The sequence below is a fragment of the Penaeus chinensis genome, chromosome 21, assembly GCF_019202785.1.
Source record: "Penaeus chinensis breed Huanghai No. 1 chromosome 21, ASM1920278v2, whole genome shotgun sequence".
In the NCBI taxonomy this organism is placed as follows: Eukaryota; Metazoa; Arthropoda; class Malacostraca; order Decapoda; family Penaeidae; genus Penaeus; species Penaeus chinensis.
In genome coordinates, this window is record NC_061839.1 from 25,881,381 (window position 1) to 25,886,380 (window position 5,000).

At 38.1% G+C, this 5,000-nt stretch overlaps 1 protein-coding gene across 2 annotated transcripts in view; it reads right to left on the minus strand.

The window, feature by feature from the left end:
* LOC125036537 overlaps positions 1–5,000 on the minus strand; it is a 25,511-nt gene that overhangs the window by 18,328 nt on the left and 2,183 nt on the right. The window lies entirely within an intron of this gene.

A 5,000-nucleotide genomic window follows, 5' to 3' on the forward strand; every position in this document is an offset into this window, starting at 1 on the left:
AAGGGCCAGCTCAGAGCATCAGGCACCTTCTCTTCCTTCCTGGGCTCTGGCGTTCAGCCGATTAGGCCTTTGCAGTGAAACCATTTTTGTGGGAGTTTAATTCCCTTCTTAAAATATCGTGTTGGTTATTGCGTCAGATGAAAGAGGTTGATTTGCCAAATCTAAACAGGGTTTGTTTCTAGGTCCATTTCATGAATTTTGAAAGACGTGAAAAATAGTCATGAAACTCCGGACGCTTTGGTTTAACGCGTCGCAGCTCAGCACCTGTCCGTCTGCGTTGCCCTTGCTTGAGGAAGAAGAGATGATGTGCAGCCGGGCTGTCTTTATTAAAAGACTTTGTAAGAAGGTAACCCTGTATGTTTATATATGTATGCAGGTAAAAATGTGCATGAACGCACGTACACACTTACATACACACATGTTTGTGTATGTGTGTGTGCGTGTGTGAATGTGTGTGTGTGTGTGTGTGTGTGTGTGTGTGTGTGTGTGTGTGTGTGTGTGTGTGTGTGAGAGAGAGAGAGAGAGAGAGAGAGAGAGAGAGAGAGAGAGAGAGAGAGAGAGAGAGAGAGAGAGAGAGAGAGAATGAGCGAGAGAGCGAGCAGAAAGACAGATAAATACACGCACATATATGTAACATACACACACATATATAAATGTGTTCTAGATATCTTTAGCCACACGCACGCCATTCATTTCAAATATCGAACAGATTTTCTCACGGCGGCTCGTGATAAGCGAAGGAATCTATTCTCGATCATAAAGCTAACATTCTTGTAGTGACGTCACAAAACACCTCTTCCGATATTGCCATGTTGCAGCTTCATGCCATCGCCTCCCGAGGACTTTGACCAGGAAACTAACGTAGAAAAGAGATCTTGCGTTTAAGTGTTTAAATAAATGAAAATAACAGAAAGTGAATATTGAGAATAGGAATTTTTCACTTCTTCAGTTTTCTGCGAATCTAACACAGTGTGTGTGTATACACACATATATATATATATATATATATATATATATATGTATATATATACACACACATACATACATATATATGTATATATATTATATATATACATATATATATGTATGCATATGTATGTGTGTATATATATGTATATATATTATATATATATACATATATATATATATATGTATGTATGCATATGTATATGTGTGTATATATATATGTATATATATTATATATATACATATACATATGTATGTATGCATATGTATATGTGTGTATATATGTATATATGTGTGTGTATAATATACATATACATATATGTGTGTATATATATGCACACACACACACACACACACACACACACACACACACACACACACACACACACACACACACACATATATATATACAGACAAACATATATGTATATATGCATGTATATATGTACATACATATATACACACACACGCACACACACACACACACACACACACACACACACACACACACACACACACACACACACACACGTGTGTGCATGTGTGTGTGTACGTATTATATATATATATATATATATATTATATATTCAAATATTATATATAACATATATATCATATACATATTATATATATCATATATATAATATATTATAATATGTATATCATATATATTATATATAAATATATATATATACATATATATGCACATGCACACATACACACACGTACACGTGTGTGTGTGTATACATATATACATATATATGTACTCGTATGATAATATACCTCCACACACATTACCGAGGAATTGTGACAAACACAATTCAGCCACTTAAGTTTATCATATTATTTTTGTTCCTTATCCGTTTCATTTCATATTCATTTCCTTGCTCTTGTCCGCCTCTCTGTCCCTGTGCTTGATTACTCCCTAATCTTAAGAGTCGTCACATTTCTTTGCATTTTGTTGTTGCTACTGATAAAGAATTAAAGACGATAACACAATCTCTCCCGATAAGAGGCGGACACCTTTCTACTTGGATTCCTGCCATAAAGCATTGCAATATTTATTCCTTATCGGATCACTGGGTACACAATCAAACGTCAACAATATCAAACCTTTCCAGTTTTCATTTTTTTTTTTTTTATGTATTCTTAAGAGTTTGGTTCTGATTCAGCGATTAACAACAGAGGTCGCCGGCGGACATCATGAATTGGTTTTCCTGAACGATGATTCACACTCCTAAAATGGCCGCGTTCGCTCCTTCTCCAATTAGTAACGGTGTCTTTGCATTAGTAGTTTTTATCTTCTTATCGTTTACTCTTTTCGTCAATATTTCTTTCGGTGAGATATGTCATTCGTGCTCCCATTTCGAGACGTAAACCAAAAGAGAAATGTCATATTAATTACAATCTACTCCTACCCTGTTTCGACAACTTTTAACCCGGCAATTTCTCCGAACATTTGGCTCGCATTTGAACTTTTGATCCCCCACACTGATCAGCTTTCACCCTATAGAATTTTTGAAAGGGTGTTTACGCAGTTCTCTTTTCTTGCCTTGTCATTGGAGTTGGCAGTTTCACCCCTAGCTTTCCTTAGGATACCTACGTCATGATATTTCCCCCCTCTCTCTCTTTTAAAACTGAGTTGTCAACACGCCTGATTTTGTGTTCCTTTCTTCCATCGTCGTTTTCTTATTTATTCACCCGTTGTCATAAGATGGGCTTGGGAATGGAATGGATATATTTGCATGGTAATCATGATACATACACAAAGGAGATGCACAGAGATTCATAAATACCCTGACTTCCCCTTCGTGTTCTGTCTGTTCCTCTCTCTTTCACTCTTCTTTACTTTTCTATTTTTTTGCGTCTCCTTTCCCTTGTAGGCCTGCCTTTACGTTTGTTGGTCTAAGCTGTCTATTTGTCTGTGTGTCTGCCTGTCTGTGTATGTGTGTATGTGTGTCTGTCTGCCTGTCTATTCATGTGTGTCTGCCTGCCTGTCTGTGTATGTGTGTCTGTTTGTTTCTGTCTCTGTCTGTCTGTCTGTCTGTCTGTCTGTCTTTCTTTCTTTCTTTCTTTCTTTCTTTCTTTCTTTCTTTCTCTCTCTCTCTCTCTTTCTCTCTCTCTCTCTCTCTCTCTCTCTCTCTCTCTCTCTCTCTCTCGCTCTCTCTCTCTCTCTCTTTCACCTCTATTTATCTTCCCCTTCTCGCAGTCCCACAACCTCACATACAAAACCCTCCACACGTATGGAGACATGCAAGCACGCGAGTGAACGCATGCGCAAGCACACCAGTTAATCTCAAGCAAATGTTTGCGGCAGCGAGACAGAGTCATCACCCTTTTGGCTATTGTGTGGAAATTTCGTGATATGACTTGGTTGCAAGTCAGCTCGCAACTTCATAAATTTCTTTCCGATCAATTTGGGCGCAATATGACATAATTAACTTTTTTTTTTTATCAATAATGTGTACGGAAATCTATGATGATGGTATGCTATGCTGATATAATTTGTTCTGTATTGTAACGGTGTCGGATATATTTGAAATACATAGGAATTAGAGAGATCCAAGATATCTATATAACCAAAACCTTGAACCAAAATGATAGACATTTAGAAAACACTGAAACATAAGGAAGACATTCAGAAATGGCTGGTGAAGCTAACCCTCCAGATCTGATACAGACGCATAAATTTAACAAGACAAACGTCATATACACACCCCACAAAAGCCCCTTGGTATGTTAGAATATCAAGTATTATTGGGATATATGCTTTAATGACTAACAGCCATGAAATGTTTATTTGACTTTAGGCTCTTCTCGGAAATAATTGGTTTCTGACAAAACAGAAGTGTTTCGTGACACAACACATTCGCACTGCTAACAAAAGACTCAATTTGAAAAATCACATACAAAAAAAACACCAACAGACACAGATGTACAAAGACGCACACACACATACACGCACGCACGCACACACACACACACACACACACACACACACACACACACGTACTAACACACAAACACACACACAAACAAACAAAAAGAGACAATTAAACAAACAAACAAACAAACAAGCACACAACTCACACCGAATACCCATGTGCGTTACGTAAAAGTCAGGCTTTACAACAACCCGTCACAGGCGAGTAACGCGACCAGAGGCGGATGTCGCAGCAATGTCTGTCAACAGTGATGGATTAGGAGCGGCGATAGAGTAGCCCTGGATACTGTGCTCTGTGACATGGTATCAGAGCCGTCAGAATATGTGATAGCTGATCTGCCTTTTTTTTTCTTCTTAGATCTTCTTCTCTACTAAAGCATGCGCGCGTCTTACTCCAAAGCAATTAGTCTCGTGTTACGCAATCTATACCTCGGTGTAGGCCATGAAATCCGTACACCCCTTCATTTGTCATGCAAACCACACCGCGCTGTGCGTCATGGACAATCTATCATTAAATTTCACGAAAAAAAATCAGCATTCCATGTCAAGCCGGTTTTTGAACATTTTTTAAATGTTACGATATAATAAACTCATGAATAGATGATCTAACGACTGAATACACATATATAACCTGTCCTCCCCCCACCCCCCAATCTTCCCGGATCACTCAGTCCAGTGCCATCAGGTCATGCAGTGTGCCCTACTACGTCATGCAATATGCACGAGGGTGCCAATGTAATGGCACTGGGCCAGATATTACGAGTCTTGGCAACCTCGCTGAGCGGTTTCATTATCAACATTGTATATGAATAAATAACCCTTTTGTCAGTGTAATGACCCAATACAGAGTTTAGTGAAAGATTGTAGTAAAGTGTGTGAAGAAAGTGCAATGAACCACAATGAAGAAAAATAACAAGCTTACATAGCAGAATGTCTGTATGGCAAAACTTCTTATTGATATGATGCCTGCATACGATAGCTTTCGGATGAACACTGTTATTTTACAGGGACAAATGTATATTTGCAAGACATCGTGCTCGAATAACAGATATTTCTTTGAAAATTTCACTAAGAGTTACAATGCACGGTG